Source organism: Phycodurus eques, chromosome 3, assembly GCF_024500275.1.
Source record: "Phycodurus eques isolate BA_2022a chromosome 3, UOR_Pequ_1.1, whole genome shotgun sequence".
Taxonomy (NCBI): domain Eukaryota; kingdom Metazoa; phylum Chordata; class Actinopteri; order Syngnathiformes; family Syngnathidae; genus Phycodurus; species Phycodurus eques.
In genome coordinates this window covers 18693342-18712925 of record NC_084527.1, presented here as the reverse complement: position 1 = coordinate 18712925, position 19584 = coordinate 18693342, and the positions used below count along the sequence as shown (strand labels likewise).

Sequence of the window (19584 nt, the reverse complement as noted above, 5' to 3'; positions counted from 1 at the left end):
TAAGTCAATTTTTGAAACTGCAATGCTAATCAGCCATTTACTGCAAAGCTAATACTAACCACAAATCCGGCCCATCTGTTGAGTGCCTCGTCCCCGAGTGGGACGACGGCGCTTTAATCACGCCGTGGACTGTGGCAACATCAGCGGCGGGGGCCCGATTAAGTGGCTCAACATAATTAGTGGTTGGGGATATGGAGCTGGCTAATCTGGAAGCCTGGCCCCTATATCTGGGCTCAAACCCTCTGACGCCACGATTAAGTTTAGGAGTCCGTTTGGCCTCCATTAATAAGAAACTGCCTGGCATTAGTGTAAAGCACAAGGCCATATTATTCCTATTCAGCTCTCAAATCCCTGTTTAGACCTCATTAATTCAGTTTTCATGGAGATGAAGCACTCGAGTGGGCCCAGAAGAGGGGAAGCGCAGGATGAACTCGGGCATGTGAACAGAAAGAAAGAGGAGGGAGGAAGGAGGGCACAGCGTGAGGACTAAACCCATTAAAGAGGAAGCCGGATGATTTGTTCCGTGATAGGCGGGAGGGGGGAAGACAGTATCGCACTCCAATCGCTGTTTGACAGCGCTCGCCATTTTACTCCCAAATCTGAAATTCTAATGGGAACGAAGAGGGGAAAAACATCCAGTGAGCAAAGGCCTTGGCGTATTCGGTCGTCCAATAGATGAATTCAACATTTAACCAAGCCACAGGAAGTTGGATTTTGTGCAATACAGCACGTTCGAGTTCAAATCAATGACCCATGATAACATTTCAGACAGTATCAACAATTGTAATTGTTATTATTGACAAAATCAAGTCAGACAAAAGATCTAAAAAACCTGCAACAAAATGATAGGAGCCAAAGAAATTCCAGAACAGTCGAGAAATAAAGTAATTGACATCTTTCAGTCTGGAAAGGGTTCTAAAAGCCATTTCTAAAGCTTTAGGATTCCAGCGAACCATAGGGAAAGCCATTACCCTCACATTGAGAAAACATGGGACAGTGGTGAACCTTCCCAGGAGTGGCCGGTTTTTACCCCAAAAGATGACTCATCCAGAAGGCCACAAAGGGGCTCACGACAACTTCTAAAGAAACTGCCGGCCTCCCTTGCCTAAGTTAAGGTCAGTGTTCATGACAACAATAAGAAAGAGAAAAATGGCATCCATGGCAGAGTTCCAAGGCGAAAACCACTGCAGACCAAAAAGAACATAGCTTGTCTTACTTTTTCAAATAAACCATCTGAATTATTCCAAAGAATTTTGGGAGAATATTATATGGACTGACAAGATGAAAGATGAGCTTTTTGGAATGTGTGTGTCTCGTTACATCTGCCGTGAATTTAGCACAGCATTTCAGAAAAAACATCATACCAACAGTCAAACATGGTGGTCATGTGATGGTCTTGGGCTGCTTTTCTCATTCAGGACCTGGACAACTTCCTGTGATGGATGGAACTATTACTTCTGCTCTTTAACAGAAAATCCTGAAGGAGAATGTTCAGCCATCAGTTCCTGACCTCAAGCTGAAGTGCACTTGGGTTCTGCGGCAGGATAACAATCCAAAACAAACCAAACAAATTTCTGAATGGCTTTAAAAAACAAAATGAAGGTGTTGTATCGGGTCATTACTTTTTGGCACAGTGCCAGGTAACTTTGAATAGTTTTTTTTCCTCCTTAATAAATGAAATCACAATTTAAAAAAAAAAATTAAGTTCTCTTGGGTTATATTTGTCTGATATTTACATTTGTTTGATGACCTTAAAGTGAGGAAAGTGAAAAAAATATAAGAATGCCAATAATTTCACGGCACAGAATATCATTTTCAAATGTAATTTTTCTTCTTTTTTTGGGTCTATTTTTTCTTTGGCTCTTGTTAAATAGTGTAAGTGCACATAATGTTTTGACCCTCCTTTCAGCAAATCCCTGACATTTCTCTCTATCAATATGGTGATAATACTGATAAACGTGAGCGTGGAGAAAGATAGTAAAGGTGGAACATGGTGCAGGAATGACAACAAAAATGCATCCACATCAACAGCTTCATGAAGCGGCTGGACAGAAGCTGTAATAAGCACGGGACTCAACGACCTCTTCCCCGTCACCCTTTGCATTATCTTGGCCTCTGTTGGCGGTCACGAGGTCAGAGGCTAGCAAAACACTAGCCGGCCCCGGCATGTACTACAACGCCACTGCTGTATTGTGTCGACAGTGCAGAGACGGGGCGGGTGGTAACCACGCTGACATTCCTGTGAAAACACTGCAACATTATTGACTTGGTTGTAAAAAAAAATATATATTTTTTTTTAAATGGATAAAACTTCTGATGGCCTTGTTCTTTTTTTAAAATGTTGCTATAATTATTACAAATCTAAAGGTACTGCTGTATTCAGCATTACTTTTCATCAGGAATCATATTTATTCCTTATCAGAATAGGCTCTACCTTTTTATGTTAGGAATTGTAAAGACGAAGCAGATGTTCCACATCCAACCTACTGAGATTCACCAAACAGAGGCAGCACCTGCTCCGTCCCAGAACAAATATTGACTGGACTGTGGGCGTCTGCGTCAGCTACAATACTGGCTTGCACTGATGTCTGCCGTCTAAATATGCAAAACAACCGGCACCACAAATGACTTTAAACAATGGTGGTCAAAGCCTAATTTACTTAATTCAATAAACATCCAGCGGGTACGGAAAGTATTCAGACCCCCTTAAATGTTTCACTCTTTTTTTATATTGCAGCCATTTGCTAAAATCATTTAAGTTAATTTTTTTCCACATTAATGTACACACAGCACCCCATATTGACGGAAAAAAACAGAATTGTTGAAATTTTTGCAGATTTATTAAAGAAAAACTGAAATATCACACAGCCATAAGTACTCAGACCCTTTTCTCAGTATTTAGTAGAAGCACCCTTTTGCGCTAATACAGCCAGGAGCCTTTTTGGCAATGATGCAACAAGTTTTTCAATTCTGGATTTGGGGATCCTCTGCCATTCCTCCTTGCAGATCCTCTCCAGTTCTGTCAGGTAGGATGGTGAACGTTTGTGGGCAGCCATTTTCAGGTCTTTCCAGAGATGCTCAATTAGGTTTAAAGTCAGGGCTCTGGCTGGGCCATTCAAAAACAGTCACAGAGTTGTTCTGAAGCCACTCCTTCGTTATTTTAGCTGTGTGCTTTGGGTCATTGTCTTGTTGGATGGTCAACCTTCAGCCCAGTCTGAGGTTCTGAGCACTCGGGAGAAGGTTTTCGTCCACGATATCCCTGTACTTAGCCGCATTCATCTTTTCTTCGATTGCAACCCTTCTCCCTGTTCCTGCAGCTGAAAAAAAAAAAAACAGCATGATGCTGCCACCACCATGCTTCACTGTTGGGACTGTATTGGACAGGTGATGAGCAGTCCCTGGTTTTCTCCACACATACTGCTTAGAATTCAGGCCAACAATTTCTATCTTGGTCTCATCAGACCAGAGAATCTTATTTCTCACAATCTAGGAGTCCTTCAGGTGATTTTTAGCAAACTCCTTGCAGGCTTTCGTGTCTTGCACTGAGGAGAGGCTTCCGTCGGGCCACTCTACCATAAAGCTCCGACTGGTGGAAGGCTGCACTGATGGTTGACTTTCTAGAACTTTATCCCATCTGCCGACTGCATCTCTGGAGCTCAGCCACAGTGATCTTTAGGTTCTGCTTTACCTCTCTCACCAAGGCTCTTCCCCCCCAATTGTTCAGTTTGGGCGGACAGCCAGCTCTAGGAAGGGTTCTGATCATCCCAAACGTCTTCCATTTCAGGATTATGGAGGCCACTGTGCTCTTAGGAACCTTAAGTGCAGCAGAATTCTTTTTTGTAACCTTGGCCAGATCTATGTCTTGCCACAATTCTGTTTCTGAGCTCTTCAGGCAGTTCCTTTGACCTCATGATTCTCATTTGCTCTGACATGCACTGTGAGCTGTAAGGTCTTATATAGACAGGTGTGTGGCTTTCCTAATCAAGTCCAATCAGTATAATAAACACAGCTGGACTCCAATGAAGGTGTAGAACCATCTTAAGGATGATCAGAAGAAATCACCCGAGTTAAATATATTAGTGTCACAGCAAAGGGTCTGAATACTTATGGCTGTGTGATATTTAAGTTTTCTTTTTTAATAAGTCAGCAAAAATTCTTTTTTTTCTGTCAACATGGGGTGCTGTGTGTACATTAATAAGGAAAAAAATGAACTTAAATGGTTTTAACAAATGGCTGCAATATAACAAAGAGGGAAAAATTGAAGGGTGTCTGAAAACTTTCCGTACCCACTGGATATTATATGTCTCACAGGTACAACAAGGCGGAAGGGGTCAGGCGACCTGCGGACAGCGTTGCCTTGGGGATCAGACCTTTCACTCGCTTGATGGAAACTGAAACCTGAGAAGGTGCACGCTCTGCTTCATTAGCGTCACAGGGACGAGGAACTAAGGCTACGTTCACACTGCAGGGCAATACAGATTGTTTGTTAAATCCAATCTTTTTATGTCGTCATTCACATTACAAAAACAAAATGTGACTTCTACTCTGAAGGGAATGCCTCCGTGAAGAGACACACGCGCACAAAACAGGACATCACGTTGCACTTGCGCATAAACAAGCGGCGCCGTGTACAGTATTTACGGAAGTATGACCCCTCGTCCTTATAAGTTTATAGCAATTTCAAGGATTTTGTGCTTGAACTGATTGTCCCCCCCGATATATTAATTAGTTTTAAAGCATCTTATTTTCACCACTGTTTACTGCTCCTTCGTCCGCCATTTCTTATCACAAATCTGTTTTATCGAACAACTGATGTTGGTTGCCTTTTGATGATGTATAAGTCGCATGAGCGCGACCTGAGCATCCATACTGCACTCGCATCGGCTACATATCTGATTTATATCCACATACTAAAGAGTCCATCAGATTTTTAAAAAGTAAATAAAAAAACAAAAATCAGAATGGTACTGTTCACATTGACATGGGACATGTCATATTGAGCAAAACTTTATAAAAATAAAAATAATTGACCTGCAGTGTGAAGATAGCCTAAATGCGAAATTTGTCCAATGACAATCCCGTACCTGTATATGACATATTTAATGGTCTGTGCACCTCTTGTGGACCACATTCTATATCTCTAATCTGCCATATTTACATCACATTTTATGGTCAGTCTACATTGACTGTACCTTATTTAAACCATATTTAAAAATAGTCTGTACATCTCTTGTAAGACATTTAGACCATATTTAATGGCCTAATGTACCATACAGTTATATATAAAGGTCTGTCCACCTCTGGACTATCACAAGAAAAATACAGTTGGCGACTCACACAGTCACACCAGGCCCCAGCGTTCCTATCGGGAAACAACATTTTGAGGTGCCACATTGAAAATGAACCCAAAAAAATGTGATTAACCACAATTAACTCATGATTTAACAAGGGGTGGGGCATTACTCTTTCACACAAGACAAGGGATCTTCAAATAGTTTTTTTCCTTAATAAATAAAATCATTTAAAAACAGAATCTTATGTTTACTTGGGTCTGATATTTACATTTGTTTAATTATTTCAAATTTTAAGGGAGAAACTAGGCAAAAATATAATTGGAGAAAGGGGCCAATATTTTTTCACAGCACTGTACATATTGAATATTCATGAGAAATCTGGTCATCTCAAGTGCCAGGCCTAAAAAGCATTTTCAACCCAAATTACCTTGCAAACCCGATAAAAGGACAACAAAGGTATTTTTTTTAAATTATGGCACGGGACCTTTAATAACTTGTGCTTAATGATTAGATCAGTGTTTTCAACCCTTTGTTGAACCGCGGCACCTATTTCACAGAAAGAAATGCGGTAAACCACCAAATAAAAATATCATAAAAAGTATAAATACTGGAATAATGATCTTGTCTCAATTTAGTCACAAATGTACTTTGTGTGAAATCTGGGGTTGTTTAGTTGAACACAAAGCTGATATATTTGCATTTGCAGGAAGTCATGACTTGTTCCTTTGCATCAATTGCAACAGGTGGATACACAGGTTTGTTGTACCTTTTTCCATCCAGTACAAGAGCATTCAATTGTTCTGCCAGTCACTATATGCCGCTGACAGACAAACAAAGATATATTTCTGATGAATATAAAAAAAAAAAGTGGAGGAAATTATTATTTGATCCCTCACTGATTTTGTAAGTTTACCCACTGACAAAGATGAACGGTCTATAATTTTATTGGTGGGTGTCTTTGAACAGGGAGAGGGAGAATATATATTTAAAAAATTATAATTCTAGAAAAACACCTAAAACAAAAGATTAAAATTATTTTGCAATTCATTGACTGAAGTAATTATTTGATCCCCTATCACAACATTACTTGGTACTTGGTGGCGAACCCTTTGTTGGCTAGTATAGAGGTCAGACGTTTCTTGTAGCTGATCACCAGGTTTGCACACAACTCAGGAAGAATTTTGGACCACTCCTCTTTGCAAATCCTTTCCAAATCCTTAAAGTTTCAAGGTTGGCAACCCGAAGTTTCAGTTCCCGCCACAGATCTTCTATGGGATTTAGGTCTGAAGACTGGCTAGGCCACTCCATGACCTTAATGTGCTGCTTCTTTAACTACTCTTTTATTTCCTTGGCTGTGTGCTTTGGGTCATCGTCGTGCTGGAAGCCTAATCCACGACCCATTTTAAGTTTTCTGGCTGACAGAAGGAGGTTATCTCCCAGGATTTCACCGTACCAGGCACAATCCATATTTCCCTCGATGTGGTGAAGTTGACCCATCTTTCCCCTTTGCAGAGAAACACCCCCAAAGCATAATACTTCCACCTCCATGCTTGACAGTGGGGATGGTGATCTTGGGGTCATAGTCTGAATTCCTCTTCCTCCAAACACGGCGAGTAAAATTGATTCCAAACAGCTCGATTTTGACCACATCACCTTCTGCCAAACATTCTCTGAATCATTCAGGTGTCCATTGGCAAACTTCAGATGGGCCTGTATATGTGCCTTCTTCAGCAGGGGGACCTACAGATGCAGAAGCATCTTAAGCCATTACGGCGCAGGTGTCAAACTGGTGGCCCGGGGGCCAGATCCGGCCTGCCACATAATTTTATGTGGCCTGCGAAAGCAAATAAAAATTGCTAATTGTGTTTTGGTGTAATAGCAGATATTTGCAAGCATTTTTTGTTACCAATCCCCCTTTGAAAATATATGTAATAGTTGAAAAACATGTCCTTATAGGCTTCTGATTTCAAAACTGGTTATTCATCAATGTGTTGTGTATACTTTATGTAATCATATGAGGTAATCTTTCGTTTATATGGGTTCACAGTCGTAGCGGCCATCCGGGAGAAGTCATAACTACGATGTGGCCCGTGACAAAGATGAGTTTGACACCCCTGCATTATGGTGTAGTGTGTTATCAAGGTTTTTCTTGGTGACTGTGGTCCCAGGTGCCTTGAGATCATTAACAAGCTCCTCGCTTGTAGGCTGGGCTGAAGCTTAACCTTTCGCATGATCATTTATACCACTCAAGGTGAAAACATGCGAGGAGGCCCAGACTGAGGGAGATTGACAGTCACTTTATGTTTCTTCCATTTGCTATTTATGTTTCCTCCATTTTCAAATTTTTGTAACAATAGTTGTCTCCTTCTCACCAAGCCTCTTCCCAATGGTCTTGTAGCCTATTCCAGTCTTGTGCAGCTCTACAATCTTGTCCCTGATGTCCTTAGAAAGTTCCATGATGGAGAGGTTGGTGTTTGACAATCAAAACTGCTGAAAGGATTGTCAGTACCCTCCTACCCACCATTGAGGACTTGCACGCTGCCAGAACTAAGACAAGAGCGTGCAAAATCCTCTCGGACCCTGCGCATCCCGGTCACCAGCTCCTCCAGCTCCTTCCCTCAGGTAGGCGCTACCGATCAATGCAAACTAGAACTAGCAGACATTCCAACAGCTTCTTCCCTCTTGCAATCAACTTCTTAAACACCTAATCTACAATTCCATTACAACATGCTGGCAATTTTTTAACTTGAGTTCGTTGTCACATTTCTGTGGGGCCAATCATACATTACTTGTGCACTCACTGTAGTTGTCTCGCCATGCTGCACTATTTGCATATACTGGCCACTCATGCCAGAGTAGCATCTGCTCCATTTGCACACTGATTGAGGAGTATCTGCAACATTTGAACAACCAACATTGTCCCAGATTATCGCACTACTCTTCACTTTAAACCGCATACACTCCTTGAAGTCTCGGCACCCTTTGCACAACGGTCATTGCACCGGACTATTGCAATATTAGTCATTCGAACTGCTCTAAGTGCTAGAGGACTCTGCATCTTTTTGCACAATTGTCAAAAAATCAATAAAAAATGTACCGGCATTACCAGATGACTAGCAACCCTTTACTGCTCAGTGACTGTTTTTTTGTCAATGTCTTTATGTCTCCAAAGTGTTCTCTGTCAATTGTCTGTCTGTCGTACTAGAGCGGCTCCAACTACCGGAGACATATTCCTTGTGTGTTTTTGGACATACTTGGCAAATAAAGATGATTCTGATTGATTCTGTGGACAGGTGTCTTTATACAGGTAACAAGCTGAGATACTATAGGTGTCTTTGATACAGCTAACGAGTTTAGATTAGGAGTACTTTCTTAAAGTGAGAGGACTCGTCAGTGGGAGCCAGAATTATTTGTTGGTAGAGGACGAGATACCTATTTCACTCAATGAAATGCAAATACATTTTTTAAATGTGATTTTCTTTGAAATATTCTGTCTCTCACTGTTAACATGAACCTACCATTAAAAGTATAGATGTCTCATGTCTTTGTCAGTGGGTGAACTTACAAAATCAGTGAGGGATAAAATTATTTCCTCCACTGTAAATAATAATACATTAACAACAATATCATAATGAATAATAATGCTGTGAACATATACCTTCAATTTTAACAAGATATAATTGATTTTCCTAAGAGTCAACATGTACCGAACTAAAAACCGTGACCACAAAACAGAGATACGAACCAACCCGTGGGTTTTATGAACTGTTCCACCCCTAACATTTAGAGCACATTTCACACAAAGAAACTCACTGCAGCAGTAAGAGAACTTATTGACTCAACTGGGGTATGGTTTCACTGCACTGCCATCATTTTAAATTCCCATTCAGTGGTATTTCCGCCACGTAATGGAAAAAAACGCAAAGCCTCATATTAAAAGTTGCCATGTGGGCCTTCACCAGCAGCAGATAAGATCAATGGTGTCACCGGGGGAGCTAATCTGCACTGTAAACAAAGTGCTGCCAACCGCGAGAGGAAATCATTTACTGCTGCAGTTAAACACCCTCCCCTCCAACCACCCTTTACGGGAATAAACATTTTGCCACTGCCAAATGATTTTACGGAGTGACTTCCAATGTGAGGAGTGGAAAAATATGAAAATCTTTTAATTAGAACACGGTCATTAGGGGGTAACCACCAATGTTGTGTGGTCAAACCTCAGTGCCAGGTGCAAATGGTTGCCAACGTATTTCTGGGGTGTGTTGGTGGTCTTCTGCTATATAATTTTGGATGAAATGCTTCATGGTGAACCCTGATAAAGGTAGTTGATGGTTGGCTTTCCCCATGTGGTACGCAGTAGCAAAGAAACGGAAGAAGAATAAGACAGACTGTAAAAGACGAGGAAGCGCAAGGTGGCGAAAAAGATGTCAGATGCACACAGTGATACGGAAGGCAGCCCAGTGATGGTAATTTTATACTCATTTATTTTCCATTGTATTTTGTTGTCAATGACCATGCTCGTAATTCAAAACTCTTATCTCAAATCATCTTTCCCCAATGAAATGAATACAAATCCCATTAATCTCTTCCAGACCCACATTCTGGTGCGTGCACCTTGACCACCAGGGTCCAGTAAAATACATACATACTGTATGGATATAACAGTCAGGACCCGTCCCCCCCACCCGAAGGCGGAGGGAGGCTACACTCTCGTCCACCGGGTCGAACACCAACATACAGGCGCTGATCCGGGGGGAAATAATAAGAAGAAGAATCATCTTTTATTGTCATGAACATGCATGCATGCACATGAAATTTGTTCTCTGCATTTAACCCATCACAGTAAACACATACACATGTTAGTGGAACACATTGGAGCAGGGGGCAGCTGAAGCGCCCGGGGAGCATTTCGGGGTATCTGTGTCTTGCTCAAGGACACCACAGTATACCCACACCTGCCCGGCCCCTATGCACCAAACAGCAATTCAGAGTACCCACCCTTTTTGGAGTCTTTAGAGGGAGAGCACTCCCGCTGGGGACTCCATCATTCTGCTGGAGGACTTCAATGCTCATGTGGGCAATGACCGTGAGACCTGGAAGGGCGTGATTGGGAGGAACGCCCCCCCTCCCCAATCAGAACCCGAGTGGTGTTCTGTTATAGGACCTCTGTGCTCATCACGGATTGTCCATAACAAACACCATGTTCAAGCATACGGGTGTCCACACGTGCACTTGGCATCAGGACACCCTAGGTGGCAGTTCGATGATCGACTTTGTGGTCGTGTCATCGGACTTGCGGCCGTATGTCTTGGATACTCTGGTAAAGAGAGGGGCGTACCGGTCAACTGATCACCACCTGGTGGTGAGTTGGCTCCGATGGTAGGGGAAGATGCCGGTCTGACCTGGCAGGAAACGTATTGTGAGGGTCTGCTGGGAACGTCTGGCAGAATCCCCTGTCAGAAGGAGTTTCAACTCCCACCTCCGGCAGAACTTCACCCACGTCCAGGGGACATTGAGTCCGAGCGGACCATGTTCCGCGCCTCTATTGCAGAGGCGGCTGACCGGAGCTGTGGCCGTAGGGTAGTCGGTGCATGTCGTGGCTGCAATCCCCGAACCCGTTGGTGGACACCAGCGGTCAGGGATGCCGTCAAGCTGAAGAAGGAGTCCTATCAGGCCTTTTTGGACTGTGGGACTCCTGAGGCGGCTGATGGGTACTGGCTGGCCAAGCGGAATGCTTTGGTGCTTGCTGAGGCAAAAACCCGGGCGTGGGAGAAGTTCGGTGCGGCCATGGAGAACGACTTCCAGACGGCTTCGAGGAAATTCTGGTCCACCATCCAGCGTCTCAGGAGGGGGAAGCAGTGCACCATCACTGTGTATAGTGGGGATGGGGTGCTGCTGACCTCGACTCTGGACATTGCGAATCGGTGGGGAGAATACTTCGAAGACCTCCTCAATTCCACCGACACGCCTTCCCATGAGGAAGCAGAGTCTGGGGTATCTGAGGCAGGCTCTCCTATCTCTGAGGTTGAGGTCACAGAGGTGGTTAAAAAGCTCCTCGGGGGCAAGGCCCCGGGGGTGGATGAGATTTGCCCGGAGTTCCTCAAGGCTCTGGATGTTGTAGGGCTGGCTGCCCTGGTTGACACGCCTCTGCAACATCGCGTGGACTTCGGGGAAAGTGCCTCTGGATTGGTAGACTGGGGTGGTGGTCCCCCTTTTTAAGAAGGGGGACCGGAGGGTGTGTTCCAACTACAGGGGGATCACACTCCTCACCCTCCCTGGTAAGGTCTATTCAGGGGCGCTGGAGTGGAGGGACGATCGGGAAGTTGAATCTCAGATTCAGGAGGAGCAGTGTGGTTTTCGTCCTGGCCGTGGAACAGTAGACCAGCTCTTCACCCTTGGCAGGGTCCTCAAGGTTGCATGGGAGTTCGCCCAACCAGCCTACATGTGTTTTGTGGACTTGGAGCGTTCGACTGTGTCCCTCGTGGAGTCCTGTGGGGGGTGCTTTGGGAGTATGGTGTACCGAACCACCTGATACAGGCAGTTCGGTCCCTGTACGACCGGTGAGAGTTTGGTACGCATTGCCGGCAGTAATTCGGACTCGTTTCCAGTGAGGGTTGGACTCCGCCAAGGCTGCCCTTTGTCACCGATTCTGTTCACAACGTTGATGGACAGAATTTCTAGGCACAGCCAAGGCATAGAGGGGGTCCGGTTTGGTGGCCTCAGTATTGCATCTCTGCTTTTTGCAGATGATGCGGTTCTGTTGGCTTCATCAGGCCGTGATCTCCAACTCTTACTGGAGTGGTTCGCAGCAGAGTGTGAAGCGGCTGGGATGAGAATCAGCACCTCTAAATCTGACCATGGTAAAAAAGGGTGGAGTGCACTCTCTCGGGGATGAGATCCTTCCCCAAGTGGAGGAGTTAAAATATCATGGAGTCTTGTTCACGAGTGAGGGAAGAATGGAACGGGAGATCGACAGGCGGATCGGTGCAGCGTCTGCAGTGATGCGGACTTTGTATCGATCTGTTGTGGTAAAGAACGAGCTAAGCCGAAAGACGAAGCTCTCGATTTACCGGTCGATCTAAGTTCCTACACTCACCTATAAGAACAAGATCCCGGATACAAGCGGCCGAATTGAGCTTCCTCCGCAGGGTGTCCGGGCTCTCCCTGAGAGATAGTGTGAGAAGCTCTGTCATCCGGGAGGATCTCAGAGTAGAGCCGCTGCTCCTCCACATCGAGAGGAGCCAGATGAGGTGGCTGGGGCATCTGATTCGGATGCCTCCCGGACGCCTCCCTGGTGAGGTGTTCCGGGCACGTCCCACCGGGAGGAGACCCCGGGGACGACCCAGGACACGCTGGAGAGACTATGTCTCTCCAAGTGGTTAGTCTGGGCTTCCCTGCTGAGGCTGCTGCCCCTGCGACCCGACCTCGGATAAGCGTAAGACAATGAATGGATGGATGGATGGATGGATGGATGGCTATACAAGAATATCCGTACAATTGCAATGTAAACTGCAATAATATTTGAAGTTTTGAGCAGAGGATAAAGAATGTATGCCTGTGAGTATTTTTATGTTGTCTGTCTACATGGGTTGCTACTGTTTTGTCTTCAACTATCCATTGCATAAAAGGGTTATAACACTGTGATAGATGCCGCTATTCATTAGCCCATCTCTGGTGTTTTGTATTGTGTGTTAGCATGAAGCTAACAAACTTTCCTCACACCAAGTGATGTCGGTGTTTTAAATACACACCAGTATTTCTTTTTGTTTTGTGTTTTTGTTAGTTCACTTTGTGTAAAGCGTCTTTTTGAAGCTGCACCAATTTTACTGCCCCAGGTTGGCTCAGGTCACGTTCACACCTCATCTTTTCTTCAATGCAATACAAGCAATGGAAGAGGACAATTTTTATACATTATGGTGTGTGTATAAATAATGTAATATAATATGCAGCATTTTACCATCGAAGAAGTTCACAAGCGCTGCTCTAACAGTAGTTGACACAAGGTGACAGGTCCATTTGACTCTGCTAACATTCACACCTTCATGGAACAAAGCAGGGGAAGACGACAAAGTGTCATTTGGTACTTTGGACTAAATAACATGGAAGCGACTCAAGTTTAAGAGCACATTTGCACTACAATAATTATATTTTCTTTTAGTTTACAGATTGACAGGTATGGACGAGCCCCTGCAAGGCTGCGGATCATTACAGCCCCCTTTATAAAAAAAAAAATACCTTCTGAAAAGCATGAACAGAAAGAAAAACAATGACCAAATCTCAAAGAAGTTTGTAATTGTCTTTTCCAATGATTAAATTCAATGCAACACTGAGTTTATAAAAATGAATTACTACACTAAAACATGATTTCTACTCACCTCAATCAGGTAAAAAAAGTGCTCAAGTTACTTTAGTACATGCTTTTCCTTCCCATCTTGCACTACATGCGCAAGAGAAAACATCCCAGGGATTAACAAGGAGCCGTCACCCGGCGCTGTCTCACACGGTCCGAGCGAGGACCAATCACAACACAGCAACGCGCGCACGCACTCACACACACACGCACACACACACAAAGAGTAACCTGACAATAGCAGCCTGTGCCGGGCACTGAAACACGAGCAGCCTGGTGTTACTGGACAGTCGGGGGCTTTGGAGGTTCGCTCAGCCATAAAACTGTGGCATCCCAGGGAAAGGAGACAATTTAGACGGCGACGTAGTTCCGCCCTGTGGTGGACGAGAGGGTTTTGGATGGGGCGGGAAAGCATACCAAGGCTAAAACTATTGCCAAGGAGGTTTGAATGTCTACAAGTTAATAATTAGGATGTGCTGAGCGATACTGTTCCACCTGGAGGTGGTGGTAATGAGCATTACAAAAAGGCCACCACACAGAACTTATTTTTGTCAACTGCTCGATTTTTTAAAATACATTTAATATTTTTGTCAGATAGTTGAGTAGTATATAATTGTGATATTTTTGTATAATTTTATAATATTTTAATATTATATATGTAATATATTAATATTCTAATATTTTTGTCTCGTATTTGGTATTTTTCATCTAATAGTTTTGCAATATTGTCTGTTTTTAAATCAATAGTTTTGTTGAATATCTTCGTTTTTTTACTTTGGTTAGGTCAAAATGTATTTTCTAATAAATTCATATTTTACCTAATATTTTGTCTGTTATAATTCTAATTAGTTATAATTCTAATTAGTTTTTAGTGTATTTGTTTTGTAATATTACATTTTTTTACTAATATGTTTGTATTTTTCCTCAAATTTCAAATTTTACCTAATATTTTACACACAAACACACGCACGCACCCATCCACGCGCACACACACACACACACACACACACTCACACAAACACACGCGCACGTTCTTGTAGTTTGTCATCTAATTTTAGGTTGATTGCACCAGTGTACCTAATTCTTTTACTTATACAGGAAGTCCTCGATTTACGAATGAGTTCCGTTCCTACGCTGGCGACATAATACGATTTTCCGCGTAAAACGGATTTCACCGTTAAAGTCGAAATTTACGGCAAAATACTTCTGTTACGGGTATTGTCCCACGTGATTGTGACACCAAGCTCAGTGTGTGTGGCTGTGTGCGTCGATGTGTGAGTGAGACGGGACTGCGAAGGAGGAAGGAGTGCGCGCCGGTGCAAGTGTGTACAGTGGCAAGTGTAGTGACGGCAACCGGGGAAGAGTAGCGATTAGCGGAAGAACCGTTGACGTTGAATGTGCAGAGGAGCTAATAAAGCCAAGCAGCAAATCGGTGCTTCCTGCCTTTATTGTTGCCACCACCCCAGGCCCCTGCGTCTCTCGACCACGGTCAGGTGACCACTTCGTATAAAGAAAATACATTAAAATAAAAAAAATAAGATGCTGTACTTACCATTACTGCTTAGAGTGTGAAAAAAAGGAGGGCGAAAAAGGCAAAGACACTCCCTCCGCACAAGCACTATGCACTAGATAAGCAGAAATGGCGGACGAGGCACGAGCGTCATAAAGTCGAAACGTCGTAGGTTGAGTGCGTCGTAACTCGAGGGCTTCCTGTACTTTTTACTTGATGTCAGGCATTGAGGATGATTAAAATGACCAACTCCAAACACTTTGAAATCTTTCCATCCATCCATTTTCTGTACCGCTTATCCTCATTAGGGTTGTGGGCGTGGTGGAGCCTATCCCAGCTATCTTCGGGCGAGAGGCGGGGTACACCCTCAATTGGTCGCCAGCCAATCGTAGGGCACATATAAACAAACAACCATTCGCACTCACATTCACACCTACGGGCAATTTAAAGTCTTCAATCAACCTACCACGCATGTTTTTGGGATGTGGAAGGAAACTGGAGTACCCGGAGAAAACCCACGCAGGCACGGGGAGAACATGCAAACTCCACACAGGCGGGGCCGGAATTTGAAACCCTGGTCCTCAGAAATGCAAGGCAGATGTGCAAACCCAGTCGACCACCGTGCCGACCTTTGCTCTCTCTCTCTCTCTCTCTCTCTCTCTGAGAATTCTCTGAGAGAGAGAGAGAGCGAGAGAGAGAGAGCGAGAGAGAGAGCGAGAGAGAGAGAGAGAGAGAGAGAGAGAGAGAGAGAGAGAGAGAGAGAGAGAGAGAGAGAGAGAGAGAGAGAGAGAGAGAGAGAGAGAGAGATACGCGCGGCACGGTGGACGACTGGTTAGAGTGTCAGCCTCACAGTTCTGAGGACCCGGGTTCAATCCCGGGCCCCGCCTGTGTGGAGTTTGCATGTTCTCCCCATGCCTGCGTGGGTTTACTCCGGGCACTCCGGTTTCCTCCCACATCCCAAAAACATGCATTAATTGGAGACTCTAAATTGCCCGTAGGCATGGCTGTGAGTGCGAATGGTTGTTTGTTTGTATGTGCCCTGCGATTGGCTGGCAACCAGTTCAGGGTGTACCCCGCCTCCTGCCCGATGACAGCTGGGATAGGCTCCAGCACGCCCGCGACCCTAGTGAGGAGAAGCGGCTCAGAAAATGGAGAGAGAGAGAGAGAGAGAGAGAGAGAGAGAGAGAGAGAGAGATAGATAGATAGATAGATACACACGTGTGTGTGTCTGTGCGTGTGGTGCGCAGGCCACAAAAGAAGTAGTTACATTTTGACATAAATCCGTATAAAAACCTCTGTTTAACAGGTTTTATGTTTTCCATTTTTGTCCATTACAGTCCACTTGCATCGGGGCCCAAGTAAGGCTGCGCACCACCAAATATTGCAGATTTGTAATGTGAATTACTGCCACCTAAAGGACTGTAGACAGGCTTGCCGCCACGGCAGTCTATAGGAGGTCTTAGTCAACAAGGCTGGCTGCTACCTTCCGTGACGTTATAGTTAGAAAAAAAATTCAAATGAATAACATCACTGTCTAAATTCAGGAAGAAGCCTTGAGGAATGTCTCCACTTGACGGGCAATGTCTGTACAGGCCTGCATAGCTGAGGGCTTTATCAAAATATAAACAGTAGCCTCTGCCTGCCTTAAGAAAAAAACCTAAAACAAAACAGGAGGTAGCTCTTCCTCCTCCTCATACGCAAATCAGCGCAAGTAGCCCTGAACACGATGAGATAAAGTTGTCTAATGTGGGTGGTGTCTCCAAAGGAGAAAATGAATCTACCACGATGCCCACTGATGATCCCCGACAAAGCACATGACAAGTGAGTGAAAAGAAAAGGATTAACATACCAGGAAACAAGACATCATTGTGAAACACATTTTAGGGTTTATCGGAGGGTTAATCCAACCACACGGGAAGGGGTGGGTGGGTGGGGGTGAGATTAAAAAAATAATAATAATAATAATTTTTCCTTCCCATGTAATTAAATCTACAAGCAACAGCGTATGGGCTCTCTCGCACCACCTTCTTCACGGCAAATCTTTTGAATCATCAAATTTAGATGGCGTGAAAGGAAAATCTTGAAATTAGTCCATCTTTATACGATACCTGCTTCAGATTGGGACTCATTTGGGTGAATTCCCGAAGAGGAATTCATCAAAGTACAGTATGAGTCCAGCAGTCCCCCCTATGTCTGCTTCCAACTAATACTGGCTTCCTCTTCTAAATCAAGCATGGGTCCTTGAAAGTTTTTCATGTCTTATGATAGACATGTCCACCCAGTTTTGTGTTTATCAGTGATACTGGTGACACCAGAGAGTTTTTCTAACTTTACAGAAGGTGCTACTGAGTGATTTTTTGTTCTCAGTCTTTTATTTTTGTAAGTAAAATGTACAGATCTTAGGGGTCCCAAACATGAGTCCCTCAAAACTCATTCAGTTGCCACCCCTGGAAAGTTGGAAAGAAAATCAGCCCTTAACACCAGCTTCACCTTACAACATAAAATTGGGTTGACACTGTACTCGTCTATCATAACAGGATGCATGAAACAGTCTCAAGAATCCATATCTGAAATACAACAGGAAGTCAGCCATTTTGGTTTGAAGCAGCCATTTTGGGTGAATTCCAGAGAAACCCCAAAGGAATTCACTTTAATGAACGCCAATTTTAAGAATGTATCCTTGACAGGTGGACAATGCTAAATTGTGAAGCTTTTTTTGCCTACGCCAGCAATCTTCAATTGATATTCAGAGGGGTCCGGTTGCAAAGGTTTTCTCAGGGCAAAGGTTCAGACCACAATGTTTCGATATGCATAGCTAACATCAACGTACATTTAGGGATGAATGCGTAGCCATCCATCCATCCTTTTTCTGTACAGCTTATTCTCAATGAATCGCAAGAGTGCTGGAGCCTTTCCCAGATAACTGTCAATCGCAGTGCACAAAAAAAAAAAAAAAAAAAAATTAAAAAAAATTAAAATGCATTCACATCACACATCCACAACTACGGTCAATTTTGTGTTTTCAATTAATCTACCATGCATGTTTTTGGACTGTGGGAGAAAACCAGAGTACCTGGAGAAAACCCACACAGGGATCACGAGAACATGCGAACTTCACACAGCACGGCTGGAGCCCGGATTTGAATGCACAAACATTGAACTGTGAGGCAGATGTGCCAACCAGTGGCACAACGTACCACCACGTGGCCAACCTGTCAATAACAATATCAAAATGGCACCTTCCCTTATGTTGATTTGAGTGATGTAGGCTCTGCTGTTCTGGGCTCTCAGTTTGGTTATGTTAGGAGTAATGGCCACCGGCTTCAGTGGATGGTTGAAGGATTCGTGTTTCATTTGGAAGTGCTGCTTATAACGTTCCCGTTTTCTATATTGAAGCCACAGTCCCATAACATATGAGACAACACTTTTCCAGTTTATGGAAGATTAGAAAAGTAGTGGTCAGTCCGTTCATTTTTAAAATGTTCTTTTCTGAGTCAACTTTGTGAACTTTGAAACTAGCCATGCTGCCCGCATCTTCTCTGGCAAATCTCTTCTGCAAATCTCACCGGTAAACAAACGATTTGATAAGATCATTATGGTCACATCTAGGCCCATCACGATTATTTTCCCAAAACTATCAAATTTTTGCCATGTATACCGTCACAGCCGGAAAAAGCTATTTCTGCGCATGCTTCGTCTTGACGTAAATTCGCCGTGACTTCATCGTTTACACACTGCGTAAATATGGTGGCTCCCAACGGAGCTTGTATTTGACAGATCTTGTTTTTAACTGCTTAAATTTTTTTTAAACAAGCATGTTTTTAAATAAACAATACCAACTACTATGCTGAAAAGACGACGGACCTCCATCTTAATAAATGACGTGATGTTCACAACGAAGTGCGCATGTCACATGCCTATTCTATTAAATGTAGTGCACATCATATATACACCCGATTGGAATATATCACATCACATGTAAACAGTTGACCTGAGATCTTCAATTTGAATGATTTCAATCGGAATGACAACAAAGTCTCCATGGAAACCCGGCTAGTGTGTGGTTGGTCCACTGAAAAAAAAGTCCTTCACCTGTCAATCAAATATATGTTGATGTTCGCGGTTGTCAACTACTGGCTGATTAACGAGAGGTTATGTTTAATAAACTGTTAACGTTCCCGTGTTTGTGTTAATTGGGGGCTAACATACACAACAACTCTGAGCGTAGCACTGATGTTTTAAACAACATTGCCACGGTGGAGCGAGCTGTTTAGCTTAACTCGCTAGCTCGCAGGCTAAAAGACAGTTAACTTTCCCTTAAGAGTCTGAATCTACACGCTGCACATGGAGCAAAACTGGGGAGTATTGGACGGAGCCAACACCGGCAAGAGTGTACCGGTCCGCCGGTATTCCATGAGCCTACTAGCAGC

General features: G+C 43.7%; 1 protein-coding gene across 2 annotated transcripts in view; it reads right to left on the bottom strand.

The window, feature by feature from the left end:
- The window catches only part of kank1a (KN motif and ankyrin repeat domains 1a), a 53649-nt gene that overhangs the window by 26431 nt on the left and 7634 nt on the right, over positions 1-19584 (bottom strand). The window contains exon 1 of one of the 2 annotated variants that reach the window (XM_061672326.1): positions 13670-13751. The exons of the other annotated variant lie outside the window; for it this stretch is intronic. The gene's annotated coding sequence lies outside the window, so the exon portion shown is untranslated. Of the gene's footprint in view, positions 1-13669; positions 13752-19584 lie in introns of those variants that run through there. 2 annotated transcript variants of the gene reach the window in all.